Genomic DNA, 15,244 nt, shown 5'->3' with positions numbered 1-15,244 from the left:
GCTAATTGTATAAACCGCAATTTGCGATCATGGTTCACAAATAACGACTATTCTAGTTTCGCCATGCATGATTCCTAGGCTGTAGAATGAGCGGTTTTTCTGGTCAAGCTATGCGATGTGAGGCAGTATTACGGAAATCTTCAAATTGGAAAGGTAATTAGAAACGAACTAGCGAATAAATTTCGATGAAACTTCGTACACTCAACTATTATAATGTGCGCCCGAAGTGGTAAAAATTTTACTGCTGTGCACGTTGATAAAACGCAGATATTCGTGCCCAAAATAGCCATGCTTTACCATGTTTAAAAGGCTGCCGATCAAATACTGATTAAATTAAAACTAATTACGCTTCACGTTTCATAATATAAGTACCCATTCTATGTGTAGGCCAAAGGAAACTGTTCTAAGTGCAGCAGTTTCTTCAGCAAACTAATCCGAAGTAGGGTATATCAATGACGCTAGCGAATTTGTCATCTGCAACACCACCTCTCATGCAGTTGATAACGTTGACACACTAAAGCAGCGCACATCATTTGACAGAGAGTATATTAAGCTTTCGAATGATGCCTACATTGTGATGTTCGAAAAAGAACAACGCGCAGAATGCTCACGCAAACATTGCCTAAAATGGCACATTCGCGCTGCCGGAGTGGGACCCCCGCCTTAACCATGCTACTTGACAAGCTGTGTTCCGCCGAGGACCTTCTTTACGCTCTGCTTCCCTCCGTCTTCCGCACTCCTCCGTCCCCTCCCAACCCCTCAGCAGCAGAAGTAGAGGGGATGCGGCACGCCGGAAGTTCCGCTCGGACGAATGGACAGAAGCCGATGGGTGGATTTCGCGCAGTCTGCGCAAGGATCTGAGAGTGCTGGGATGCCTGTGCAGTGCGATGCTCGTCGAATTGGTGCCATTTGTTGCTCGACGTGCGCCGTGGACTCCGTCGCCGATACACGTGCGTTCGCTGTCGGAGCCGTAAAGTGATGACCTGGCGCAGCAGCTAATGCCTCCTACGGAACACAGAGGATTTCGCCGTGCTCCCGTGACTCTGCGGCATCTTCCTACGCTCTCCTCACGTGAGTGACGACACTTTTGGGCAGACTCATTTGTCCGTGCCAAGCGGTAATATCATTTCGAATGTTTTATTTTATAGCCCGAGAATTATTTTTCGCTCGTGCTATGCGAGCGCCCTTTCCATGTTGTTCTTTTTTCGTTTGTTTAGTACGTGTGCGGATTTGGCTTCTCGCAACAAGATCATAGGGCGAAAATCCAAATGGAGCCGTATATATGATCCTGAAAACAGCGTCAGCCAGAGATAAGCAGGTTGGAATTCACCCAAACCTTCTCCGCTTCGCTATAAGACGCAGCATGATATTTTTCTGAGGACACTCCTGAATTAATGATTGCTTACGCACGACGTATAAAACTGAGAGCTTGTCCACGCACTACGTTGTTGGCAGCACTGGCGTGCACTCGCGCGTTTACGGGATACAGTTTTCAGACATTGTTCCGCCAAAACAAGATTCCAGTGACGTTAGAAGACATCTAACATAGGAGGTCCTAACCTTTACGTCCCCTTTTTCATATTTTTTTGTCTTATCATCTTCGGAAGAGGCACGTTCACTTTGGGCCAGTGTGGCGATTTATTCGTACTCTGGCACGTGTTCCCTTTTTGCAAGGGTGTCTGTCGGGTCGTCTTAACCCTCATCCTCGCGACGTTCATCATGTTTTCCGTATATGATGTCCGTGCTTTCATTACAAGCACAGAAGAAGCGCCTATTAAGAATGGCTGCCGTAACACTGCTGACGGCGTGTTCACCTTCGCGTCATCTTTTTATTATTTTCGAGCGCTTACCTTGCGACAATGCGGGACAGTGTACTCCTAGCATTTTCTTGGCTATAGTAGCATTCCTAGATTCGAAAAAAACTGTCCACGTGGTGATTTTCTACATGCCTGTGCGAAAGCTTGCGTCAGGTATGTTTCCAGGGGCCGTATTACGGGCCGTTCTACAACTGAGAGCGCTATAAAACGCCCGCTCCTGTTGGTCGCAGTCGTCATCTTGAAAAGTTGCGTCACGGGATGCTGCGATTGCGTCGCGAAGGCGAAAGAACAGATGACGTTGCGCATCTAATTATGCCGTGGTTTTAGACTAGAGTGCGCGTGGTATAGAGCGCGATGAGGCGGCGATAAACGCTTTAGAGCGAAAATGGCGGCGTCGTCCGCAATGTAGTGGTGTGAGTGGTGGCTGCGGCGCTGAAGCGGCAACGAAGGTGCGAACAACGACGAAGGGCGGCGTGTGAGAATGTGTTCTACTTGTTCGGCGAGTTGTTTCGACGCCTATTTCGACTTGAAAATGCGAAAGCAGAATGGTGGTGCGACGAATGCACCGGTGAACTGTGATGAAGCTCGCAGTCGACCCCTCTGTCGGTGGGTCTGCCATGCGTGCTCCGATCTTTTTTTTTTTTGCCTCCGGAGGATTTCAAGTGTCTGAAGGTAATCGGCCTCTGATAACTGACGGTGATCAAGTGCGTTTATGAAATGGCTGAACTCAACTGCTGTAAAGTTGGCGCTGAAGGGTGGTTGGTCTCCGCAGTGCACCAAAAGCAAGAGGTGGGAGCGAAGGCGACATACAGTACACAACGAATGAAAACGAGCGAGGTTGGTAGTGTACGCTCAACCGCGTTGCTTTTCCCCGTGTTCGTTCTGACTGAACCATTTGTGTGTGAGACGTTCGTGTGGACAAGAAAGCTTATCTTGCCTGTGCTCCGCGGTCGATCTTTCTTTTGTTTCTGTTTCTTAAAGAAAAATAAACAAAGCCACGATTACACTGCCTTCGATATGATTTCTCCATGCATTTAGGACCATCACACAGTACCTTGACTTCAGACGATGTGCAAAAGTCGGCACTAGCCGTGGAATCAGCTGTTTTACTGAAAAGAGCCATATGCACGGTTTGTTTACCTCTGCCAGCGCGCCCTCGCTGCAACAAAAGCTACCCGCGAGAGCGTTTAAATGCAAAACTGTAGCTGCTTCTTGATTTTTTTGAATGGCGTTGAACTTAAAATGCGGCTTCTTGAAAAAATAAAGCTTTAGTTCATTTATTCACACGCTATATGCATATAAAGTTAGCAAACGGCTCCTTGACATGCGAATAAACCTCTTGCCGTGAAAATAAGCGGACCGGGGCGGCACCCTGGCGATCATTGGTTGACTCCAATTCTCGTCACGGCGTTGTCATTTTGACGTCACGCTCTAAAACTTTAAAGCGAGTCCCGTAATTCGGCCCCAGGTCACTTTTGTTCATGCTCATCTGACGCCCTTCATTTTATTCATTGGGCACGAAAGTCTTGTCTGTGCACCAAGCTAGAGTAAACTCTACACCAACCATTCCAACCGGTCACAACGCTACATTGTCGTCGCGAAGAGAGCTTTCGAATTTTTTCATTAACTGTAAACTAACATTCCTGAAGAAAGAGGAATGCGGATATGCGCTTGCACCTATGCTGCGTTCCACCCCTGACCATGGGGGTCATACTGAGGAAAGTATTGTTCGCACCTGGCGCTTAGGTACAACAGGAAAATGATTTGAGACAAGAGAAAGTGGAGATAAGGACGATGCTCCGCCAAGGGGAAAGGAGACGGAAGAGCGTTCTCGAGGGGGGAGGGGGTTGCTGTCAGCCGCCCAACCGGTGCGGTAGGCAGCCGCCTGCAGTCCAAGCTCAGAAATGCTGCTTACTTTCCCGGGGGTCGATTGTGGCGGCGTCTTCAAAAGACGAAGTCTGTCTATAGGGACCGGGCGCCCGTTGTATGGCGCCACCGTCAATGATGATGATGCTGATGATGCGTTGTGGCTGCACCCTTTGTATCGGGTGGGCTCAGTAATGTGCCCTAGCCGGGTGAAATAGAAAAACTGAGAAAGAGAGAGAGAAATGAGAAGGGATAGGGTAGAGCTGCTATGAACACCATCAGCGTCTAGCTATTGTCCACCACATACGAAGCCGGGCTTTCGTCGTCCGGATGGCGCCACTGTGCTGTCCGCGTTCGGCAGATTCAAAACCCAGAGCGCGCGGTAGCGTGGTGTCCTCTGCCGGTTGGGGCCATAGTTTCGCGCAACGGAGAATGATGTGCTCCGCCGTCTCGTCAGCGCTCCCACATGCTCTGCAAATCGCCGCCTGCGCTTCTGGGGAGGTGTCAAAGTGCGGAGTGTAAAGTGCCCATGCTTCGAACAGGAGCGTGCTACCGACGTTGTTGTCGTAGAGCGGCTCCATCGATATTGTTTCTTTGTGCTCTAGGTACAGCGTTAGTGTCGTCTTCTTCTGTGCTGAGGCATTCCACATGGTGTTCTCCGCTTGGCGTACTTGCGTCCGAACGGCAGTTTTGTACTCAGTGGCCTCCGCTGTACCGTTCGACCAGAAGCCGTATTTCCGGCGCAGGGACTGTACACGGGTACACCATCGCGTGCGGATGCCCTTTAGGTGTACATAGCGGAACACCTTCCGTGCCCAGCGGATGTCCTTCGTGGTGCGTAGGCGCGCCTCATAATGAGAATTTGCTGTGCGCTTCGCGGGCTTCAAAGGTCGACCATCCCATGTCGCCCTGGATCGCCTCAAAAGCAACTCGACCGTGACAGCCAAGCGCTATCCGGCCCACTTCGCGCTGTCCGCGCTCGAGCCAATCTCTTGTGGGGGCGGAGAGGCACACGATGGCGTTAGCAAAGGTCAGGCCTAGCACATGCACCCCCTTCCACAGGTCACGCACCAACACATATCGGTTGCAGCCCCACAGGCATTGTCGGCGTAGGATGCTAGTTACACGGGTGGATTTCAGCTTTAGGTGTTTTTCATGCGCTACGTATATGTCACCTTCCATGCACAGCTGTACTCCCAGGTACCAATATTGGGTTGCTTGCGGTATGTTGTCTCCGTCTCCGTTGGGCAGTAATTGCAACAATAGTCCTACACTTTACAGGCATCTTTAGCAAGTGCCAACAGGAAGGTACAGTCGTGAGCAAAAGTGGTATACAACACTCGGCCGGTGGCAGAGCTCGAGAAAACTGCATCCCAACTTTATCTAGCAACAACTATCTAAGATCGAGACAACAGTGGCGGTGCCTCATCTTATCCACATGCATGTGCCGATGTAGCTGTCCCTGCAACTGTCGCTAGATGACATTTCGATGCAGCTTTCCCGGGCTCTGTCACTGACTGAGTGTTGTATACCACTTGTGCTCATGACTACGTGCATAGTATGCATTCGAAATTTAAGTTAAAATTGCCTTATATTTCCTTAACAAGTTGAGCCATTTCTTTCTGCATTGTTCAGGTGTGGTTCCCCACAACTACGGTTCCTCGATGATTAGACTAAGAAACAGTAAAAATTTGCTGGTAGATGATGCAGGAAAGTACTGAAACTTCGTGCTTAGACTTTTCTGTTCAGTGGAAGCAGTAAAACTTCGCAGGTAGATGATGGCAACATGCAAACAAAGTGATTCTGAAAAAAACAACTTTCAGTATAGGCTGTGCTGCTTCATGGAATACATAACAAAAATGGATTTGCTGTCAACTACCTTTCATTGGGCCAAGTTTCTCACACCATGATTGCTGTGCATGCAGGCGGGAAATTTGCGATATACGGAAAGGCAAGAATACATGGACAACAGCAAAAGGCAAGGCAAAGGTTCAATGTATACAAAAAACATGCACATATCAAATTCATTCTTAGGCTACGCTACTTAACTAACAGGGCTGCAGTCATGCTACGCACACACGCGATTGCTTTCTTGAAGAACACTTAGAGCCGGGCTTGTTTGGAAGAATTTCTTTTCTCGGTAAATGCCGCCTCTATTTCAAAGCGCTTCACAATAAAACGCCTTCTTTGTTCCATTTAGACTACGGCAAGGGCAAAAACATGAATCCGATAAAGAACAGCTTCCGCTTTCGACATTAGGAGAAAGGTAAACCCAATAAAATAGTTTTAATGTTATACAGAACAAAAGCCCGCATGTTCAATCGCCACCTCTTGGCCAAGACAAACCCGTACGATTACTTCCCGCATTATTCACGTCCGACTAGTCGCTAGTACGTATAAAAATTAACCTAAAGGAATGACTTGCATTTGAAAGCTGACGATTCTCCGTGTTCCGGCGCGCGTGGTGAGCCGACGACATTACCCTGTGGGCGGCAGGCGGCACCGACGCCAGCATTGAGCAGCAGCTCTAGGAGGCTGTTACTGCCATCGAGCAACACCTTGACGGCACAGGCCTAGAGTCCTCACCCGAAAAATCCGAGCTGTTCGTCCTCACACCATTACAACCGGGACGGAAACGCGCTCCCCCTCGAGAGTGCGATCGTGACTGCATCGGGGCAGCGCATCCCCGAAGTTCCCAAGATCAGGGTCTTGGACCTGCTACTAAACAAGAACGGCGGCAACGACGAGACCACCAACAAGATTAACACCTAGGCAATGGACGCTGTCCGGCTCAAACACCGAGTCTCGACACGACGGGCAGGCATGCGTGAAGACAGCCTTCTGCGCCTCGTCCAGTCGTTCGTGATCAGTCACATCGCCTACGTTGCGGCCTACCTCAACTGGCAGGTCACTGACAGGACAAAGATAAACACGCTGATCAGACGGGTTTACAAGACGGCGCTGGGATTAATAGGGACCACGAGTACGGCTCGGCTCGTGCAGCTCGGCGTCCACAACAACTCAGAAGAAATAGTCGAGGCGCAGCTCACTGCTCAAATGGAGCGCCTCTCTACCACCAAGACAGGCCGCAGTATACTAACGTCCCTGGGTTACAATTCCCAAACTCCCAGTCGGCCATCGTGCGAGATCAGCGATGAGGCGTTGGCCCACATGCACGTGGACCCCATCCCGAAAAACATGCACCCCGAGTACAACCAAGAACGGCGGCAGGCGCTGCCAAAGTCTTCGTCGAGCAACACTCCCAGAACCCGCACACCCGGTTCGTGGACGCAGAGGAAAGCAAGCGAGAAGGATTAGTGGCAGTGGCCGTTGAGGCGGCTACCGGCATCAAGACAACAGCAGTGAGCGTGCGGTTCACGGACGCCCCAGACGCCGAGTAGGTTGCCATTGCTCTGGCGATCTCGGAGGCCGAGTGTCGCACCGTGCTCAGCGACTCGAGGAACGCTGTGCGCAACTTTGCCTAAAGGGCGAGTGTGCGCGCCGGCGGCCGCCATCAACAGTAAGCTCCAGCTCCAAGACCTCGGCAACACTATCCCCATCAAGTGGTTCCCGGCGCACGCGGGAGATTGTGCATCCTCACCGAATCACAACGAGACGGCCCATTCGGCGGCGCGAGCGCTTACCTTCCGTGCCTCCGAAGGGGACCGTTCCGAGTGGTGGTTCGAAACAAAAGACCGATGGACCAGTTACGAGGAAGTGACTAAATTTTACCGTCTAGCTCGACGGACAATGCCGTCGCCTCACACGGGACTTAGTCGGGAGGAGGCGGTCATCCTAAGGCAAATGCAAATCGGGTCACTTCTTGCCCCGGCAGTGCTTCTACACGAGTGATATGTGCTCTGTATGTTAATTGGGTCCGGCGGACCAATGGCACATCATGTGGGATTGTGCCATATTCCCGACCGAAGCTGCATCCAGGACATACCCGCCGGAATTTCAAAGTGCTGTGCAAAATACAGACAAGGACATTCAACTATGGGCCGTCCAGCAGGCCCGGGGTGCGCTCGAAAAGCACAAGCCTCACAACCCACCACAAACGGGCAAAATGAGGTAGTGCAGAGTAGGACATAACACCGGGTCGAAGCTTCGCCAGCGTCACGACGCTTTAACCTGTCGTTTGCCGGCTCCTTAATAAAGTTATACATACATACATACATACGTAGAACGAATGATAGCGGAAATGTTTTCGACTCACCAGTGCACCCGAGGGACGCTGCAACGCGGCGCCAAACGGCAGTCGTGCGTGGTGTGGACTTGTAGTACGTGTAACTCAAGTCCCACAGCACCCTTTCTTTTATTTCATCAGTGAGTCGTTCAGTGAATTTCTGAGAAGGCGCCATCGCTGCCATTGTCAGCTGCGCGTCGGCTGCTGCTCCGATGAAAGCGCGCCAAAAAAAAAAAAGGTTCTCGTGCCCAAAACGGATCGGAAGTTACGTGCCCCCAACGCCACCGCCCATTGGCTAGTCTCGCAAAGCACTTCCGGGCGACGCGCGAAATCTTCTACAAACTAGAACCTAAGCGACAGCGGCGGGCGGCAAAGCGGTTAGTGCTTAATGGTGCCTGTGTATACACCTGTGTTGAAGATGGGGTATATTTTAGAGTACCTGTGCTAAACGAGTTAGAGCGATGTTAAAGAGGATGGTGAGAGGACAGCCATGCGGTGTCGCAGTTGGTTATGTTGATGGTCGGGGATGTGCAGGAGTCGAGTGGGATGCCGGCCGCGCGTTCGGACAGGAAAGCGATCACTTAGTGCAAGAGGCATATTCTACATTTAAGAGTAGACAGAATGTGGTCGTGAGTTATGTTGTAAAGTGCCCTATTGTATAATAATACCAAGTATGGCTGGTGCGGCCTGCACGGCGAAGTCGTTGTTGAGGACAGTCTTTCTCAGGGGTAGAGATACGGGTGGAAGCCGAATTGAGTGTGAGGATAAAAGCCGGTAGATTCGTGTTAAGGTTTACATGTTCGTAGGGTTTGTCGAAACAGCTTGTCAGACAGATGGGTCGTCGTAAAGAGGCTTTCCGGGCGTTAGAATGAATTTGATCGTGGCGTGCTTCCACGATGCCGGTGAGGTTCCTTCCCTCCAATGTTGGTGTAGTATGCTCGTAGTATTTGCGAGAGTGACGTATCGTTGCGGTTTCGAAGGAGTTTACATGTAGTTATGTAATTTAGTCAGTCCCGGGTGCGGTGCTACGAGTGATGTGGGTGAGGGTGGCCCATACTTCTGCACTGGTTACGTCTTCATCTAGTCTCGGGTTAGTTGAGGTTGTTTCTTGTTGTGCCGTTCGGTACAAAACTAGCATTTGGACCACAGAATAAACAACTGAAGTCCCGTGCGCAAAAAGGAGCGAAGATGCAAATATCCTTACGATTTTATCCCAAAAGACATGGAGTGCCGATAGAGTATGTTTACTCCGACTATAGCGGTCGATAACCTTTAAAAGAACGGTTAACTACCTAGGGTTCGCGGCGCCGTTCAGGCGCTGGTCCCGCGAGGCCACTCGATGCCATGTATCCGGTTCTCCGTGGAGCGGGTAGAAACACGACTGCTCCCGGCGAGCGAAGAAAGAAGACTCCCCCTGTTTATTCGTTCCTCTCGGGTACATGATACGAACAGTAAACACGCCTGAATCCTGCTGGCTGCGGCACGCAGCACACATAGAGGGGTCCCAGCACAGAATGGATCTAATGTGTATAGTTAAGCCCGAAAATCCACTTTAACAGCTCTGGACCATGTATATCATTCCGGCTTAAGAATTTCTTTGGGCGCATGCAGAACATCGGTAATAGAGGGCGCATACGGGGAATGCTATGAACCATTTTTGAAATCACGAAAACGTTACTCAACATTGACATACGCATAAAAGGTATTTTCGCTCTCGGATCACGCATGCAAACCTATCTTTCAACACAAACGTATGATCCCTCCCTTCCGGAACAAGCCAAACCGTATACCGACGATAAGAACTAGGCTAAACCAGATAGGAAGATAACATGAAATTGATGTTCCTCTAAACCCGTGTTTTTGTACGAAAAGGACGTTGCTGCACGGATGAAAACATCTCTTCAATGTAATTTTACACTTGCGAAATACAATAACAGCTTCGCGTCGTCAGCAATAATCCAAAGCGAATGAATGGAAGTAAAAAATAATACACTCATTTCACAAATTTCTACGTAGATCACTCCAAAACACATCACCGCGGTATAGCAGCAGCCCTACGGAAAGATTCAGCCGGCTATGTCATCACCATTAACCCAAAAGGAAGTGTGTACCAGGCCAAGCTGTACGGTATGTTAAAGACGCTAGAAAAGATGAGTAATGAATACAATAAAAATACCGTAATTTATAAATTGTTGAAGTGCTATGACATCAATTAAATCAATGTTAAGAAACAAAACCCTTTCAGTGTATGTAATTCAAACAATTCATCAGCTTGCGATACGCGGTTCTACTGTGCACTTTTGCTGGGTTCCATGTCCTGTAGGGGGTGTAGCACGCTTCCCCGTGTGGCGGTTTCCGCGTGTCGGAGGCAATGGGTCATCTTCCCGCAGTACCGAAATCCCGTGAAGTAAGTGCCACGCGTGTGTTTCCCCGTGTGTCGGCTCCCCCTGCTCCAATCCCCTCTCACCCCACCCTTCTTGTCGGCAGTCGAAAAAGCCGGAAAGCAGGGGCGCCTTACCGCCCCCCACAGAAGTTAATGGTTTTTAGCGGGCGTCTTGGCGACGAGCTTGTGGGCGTTTCCTTCTTCTTCTTTCTTTTTGTGAAGGGCGCAACTGGGTTTTGCGGAAAGGAGGAAAATGGCCTTTTCTTCCCCATTCTTTCTTCGAGCGTTGCACAAATAATTTCTATGCTGAAGAAACAGCAAAGCCCTTGATTTTGACATTTTTTTCTATGTAGGAAACAGCAGCTGGTGATTGTTAACCGACAAAGTGCATTAAGTAGTGGCGGTCCATGGCGTGTGAACACTGTAACAGAAGATACGTGAACATGTCATACGGCTACTACAGGTGTCTAATAAGCCTCCCGGCGTGTCAAAGTTCAACATGCTTTTTTTTTTTTTTGAGAGAGTGCAACTGGATAAAAAACAAAATAGAAAAGCTCAAGGTTTTTGTCTAATCTTAGCGGCACTGCCCACTGTAATGAATAGAAGCTGTCTTGAAACCAATTAAGAGGTTTCTTTTTTGTTTCTAAAAGAGCCAAATGCACCTTGGGGGAAAGAAAGCAAAATGCAGTTTAATTTTTTTTTTATCCACAGCAACACATTGGAAGGCTATAAGTGACAGCTTTGAAGATCTTTGAGCAAACAAAAATTACAGCTGAACTTCACCTAATCCGGTGCCCAGATCTGGCTTTTTCAGGGAAAAACAAATGCGCTCTTAGTAGGGTCTTTCTATTTTTTTCCTTGCTTTTCTTCGCGCTTTAAAATTACAGACAACTCGCTTTGCGAACACTTTTGCTTGAGAACAAAACTGTGTATCTTAGGAAATGACAATTATATACGAATCGCATATTTGACGATTCACATTCCCTGAACATTGGATTAAAGCGCTTTTTGAAAAGTAGCTGCCGCTTTCTTGAGTGGCATGGACACCAGGCCATCATACAGCCGCAAGAATGGGCGCTCCCGGCTCTCCTCCGCGAGCGCTCTACGGCCGCGTGGCCGAAAACAAACTAACCAACACTAACAAAAAGCAAAAAAGAGTAGCACGCCCTCCTTACCCTCCCTCCCAACCCTCTCCAATGTTCCAAGGCGTGAGGAGGGGTGCGTCGTCAAGAGGGGTTGTCCGCAGTGGGAGAAGGAGAAAGGGATTCTAAACGCGCAGGGACTCGAAGGCGGGGGAGATAACGCATTTACAATACTGCATGGGAATAGTGACCTGGGTTTCGACACTTTCTTTTTCGTGCACACCCCCCTGTGGGTATTGTAGGAAACAAGCTTGCTGCTCCACAACAGGAAACGCCGCCGTGAGCGACGTGCGCAAAACGAAATTTCTCTATCAAGACTAAACAATCAAACTTGTGCTGACGTCCAAATTGCACCTCAAATCGAACCGCCAATGAGATAACAAACTGAATTTAGTCAGACACCAATAAAAGAACGGAATGATTGCCATCAAAAAATCGTTTTATGAGTGATACACCCGTGACTACGAATTGGGAGCACACATCTTGCACACAAGTACTTGCATTAGGAACACAGCCACCGCAATGTGACAACTGTAGTGGCCTACTTTCAGTGCCCATGTTCAGATTACGTGTCCATTTTAACAGTACATCGTCGCTGCCATTTTAGAAGCTTTTGCGAACATCATGCACCATTTCATCCTTCACTTTTATTACGAGATGTGCCATTCGACGGCGTCGTGTACTATTTGCATAACATCGGAATTTTAAAGAGTATATATTGTTTTCATCCTTCGATGTTACAATGATTTGCAACCTGGCACCGAGCAGGATCGCGTCGTAACCAAGCGCGGTAGGAGGAAACTCCTCGCTTTCTTGCTCGTGCCAAAAAAACCTGGGCCAGGGGACGCTGCGCCGCTCTGTGCGTCAGCGCCCTCCATGGAGACCCCGTCAAAACCTCCGCGCAGTGCGGCCGCGTCATCTGCTCACCGCCGCATAGAAAAGCATGCTGTCGTCTGCTCCACGCCTCTTTCCAGCACGTGTTTGCGCGCGCGCGCTCGCTTGTTTCCTCCTCCGGCCGCATTCTGGCCGCCGTCGCACTCGAACAAAGGGGGCAAGAAAAAAAAAACTGGAATGAAAAAGTGACAGCGCGCTTTTTCGCAAAACTCTTAAAGTGTTTTTCTCTCTTCTCGCTTTCGTGTTGAAACGATGAATGTCGGTTTTTTTTTTAGGTATCTCGTACCGCTCGTATCGCGCACCTCTGTTGGTAACTGGCGGTGCCGCAGCAGCCATCGCGGAACCAAGTCGGCCTCAAGAAACAGATATATGTCATTAATGCCATCACTCGGAGCTTATAAAGGGAGAACACATGCGTTAATCGTTCTATCCTCATACGCGATCCTGTTTCGGAAGCTCAAAACTGCGCATTCGCTAGAGGAGATAACTGAACTAGGGATTGCACAGCGTAGCTGTGGAATTGAGAAGACAAACTTGGAGAGATGTCCCCGCCTGCATGAAAAGTCGTCAGGCATTTCCTCGCTCTTCGTCTCGCGGAGAGAGGAAACTGCCGAAAAAATGGCATGCCTCGGCTTTTCGTCAGTGACCCAGGTCGTTAAGAAACCTCTCACCGTTAAAGGTAGATAAGTCATTGCTTTCGGATGGCAGCGCCACAGCAGCGAACTCCCCCTGGCCGCTGTGAGCAGGAACCAAAGGGTAAGGCGGCATGCTTGATGCCTTCGTAGGAATGCGTCCTAAACGCGCCGAAAGCAGGCACCAGGGCCGGCAGCATCGCCTAAAACGTCTGTCGCCAAAGAGTTGAATAGGCCCCTTTCAAGTGAACAGTCACAAATGGAAAGGAAGCTCCCCAACCAGCGCCCGGAGCACTCGTCGCTGTGTACACGCGTATAAATTCTCAACGAGAAGGCTGGACCCCTCATTCTCTGAACAACATGGAAGAGACATCAAGAGGTGCCGCCTCAAGTCCTTCAAAATACCTGTCGCTTGCCTCTGCCTTCGAGTACCGAATTTGCGCTCATGTTTTTTTCTTTTTTTTTGTCCGAGCCTGCCAACAAGCGCTCTTTGAAAACAATGTCCGCGGCGATCAATTAATCATAATTTCTCACTTTCGAAAGCACCGATAAAAAGCGTGCCTCCAGCCAGCCTCTATGTCAGCCGGGGCACAGAAAAAAGCAAAAATAAGGAAAACCACTGGCAAAGAGCGCCGGCTTTGCGCGCACAGACGCACGACCATCCCCCCTCGTCCTCACTCTCCTTCTCCCGCTCCGCGTGCACGTGCGGCTTCCTGTAGCACGCGCTCCCGAGCGAGCGGGCTGCGCAGGCTCCGCAGACAGGCGCGCGCAGCGCGGGCGCGGATGCGCGTAGGTTTTGTAGTTCCTCTCCGCTCCGCTGGAAACCGAGCGCTGGCGTCGGGGAGCAAACTCCAGCTTTGGTTCAATATTAGCTTCGATTCACATTTTACAATAAAACGAAGACAAGCTAGTTGGTACATATGTACTAAAAGGAATGTAATAGGAAGGGCACGAAGAATATCAACAGCTGGCTTCCTTTTCTAAGGAGACGGCCGCTATCTACCGCCGCTTCTGAACGGCCATCGATCGTGAGCAACTGGCCGGTGACCGCTGCTGGCAGTGAGCCGGAAGGCACGCGATGTAAAGGAAAACATACCTCTCCCCGTTTTCGTGCGCTTCTCTCTTTTTTGATTTCCTTCACCCCGTACGTGGTAGAGACACTCCTCGCTGTGATGCGGTTGCTGTGAGTGTCGCCGTACGTTATTGCTCGAGGTCAATAAAGTCAGCTACTAAACTTAGCTGAACTAAAGTCCGATAGAAACCTTTTGAGGCGGTTCGAACACAGCCCGAGGCCGGGGTTAGTGCGACAAAATTCATATTTTTGAAATAGGATGCAAATATAGAAAAACAGAAGTAGGAGTTGAGGCACTTTGACGAGCGTCCCTTCTGAAGCCCAGTTTGAGCGCGGTATCCTGCTGTATCTGCGGTAGCCAGGTATCTGGTACTCCTGCTGAATGCTACCCTGGTGTGCAATAGTTGTCGGAATTTCACTGAAGCTCGCTAGTAGCTACATTTTTCCCACTTAGTCACGTGGTTAGCTGCTTTACAGCGCGTCTATCGGCTGCTTTGTCAGCTCAGAAAAATGTGTTTATCCTTTCTGCTTTGTTTTTCTTCGGCGATTTATCTGCCCCTCTGCCAGCAAGCGTATGACTCTTCGATTGGGCCCACAGTTTCAGCATGCTTCAGGTTGTTGGCACTGAAGTCAGTAAGTAATGACACAAATTATCTAACTCAAATTATACGTGTTGGGTGGTGCAATGGTTAGGGCGCTCGGCTACTGTGCCCAAGGATGTGGGATCGAATCCAGGCCTCGGCGGTCGTTAGTGCGATGTTGCCGCAATTTCTTGAGCTCTCCGTTAGGGCATCGTCATAGACTGAGTCGCTTTTAAAAGTTGAATCTCACAAGCAAAACCAACCAAATTATTACAATAAAAAACACTGCCACCAAAAACTGTCACCTATGCGACATCTTACTCAATGTCGCACCCGAAAGAGTATCTGGGTTGACGATGATAATTCCAAGGCACTCGGTTTCCCTCAAACTACACGTAAACCAGTGGCTGCCTTAACAACTGGTTAACTTGTGACAGGTTAAGTCACTTGCTCCAGACAGTATGCAATCATATGCACACATTGTCTGCAAGCACGAACAGTTTCACTGAGCACGGGCAGTTTTATTCCACTTTTGCGTTCGCCGTCACTTTGAGTCAACGTAGGTCTCTACCAGTGCTGTTTGAATTTATTTCAATTTTCTGGCTTTATGATGTCTGCACAGGAGAATGTCTGCTATGCAATAGATTTCTATTCTTGCTCTCCTAGGCCTC

General features: G+C 49.5%; 1 pseudogene; it reads left to right on the top strand.

Annotated features, from left to right (window-relative positions):
* Nucleotides 1-1,945: 1,945 nt before the first annotated feature.
* LOC146188334 (uncharacterized) overlaps nucleotides 1,946-15,244 on the top strand; it is a 32,515-nt pseudogene continuing 19,216 nt past the window's right edge.

This window comes from Amblyomma maculatum, chromosome 5, assembly GCF_055883805.1.
Source record: "Amblyomma maculatum isolate TAMU_Amacu chromosome 5, ASM5588380v1, whole genome shotgun sequence".
Lineage (NCBI taxonomy): Eukaryota > Metazoa > Arthropoda > Arachnida > Ixodida > Ixodidae > Amblyomma > Amblyomma maculatum.
Note: the sequence above shows the minus strand (reverse complement) of the source record. Positions and strands in the feature narration are given on the sequence as shown.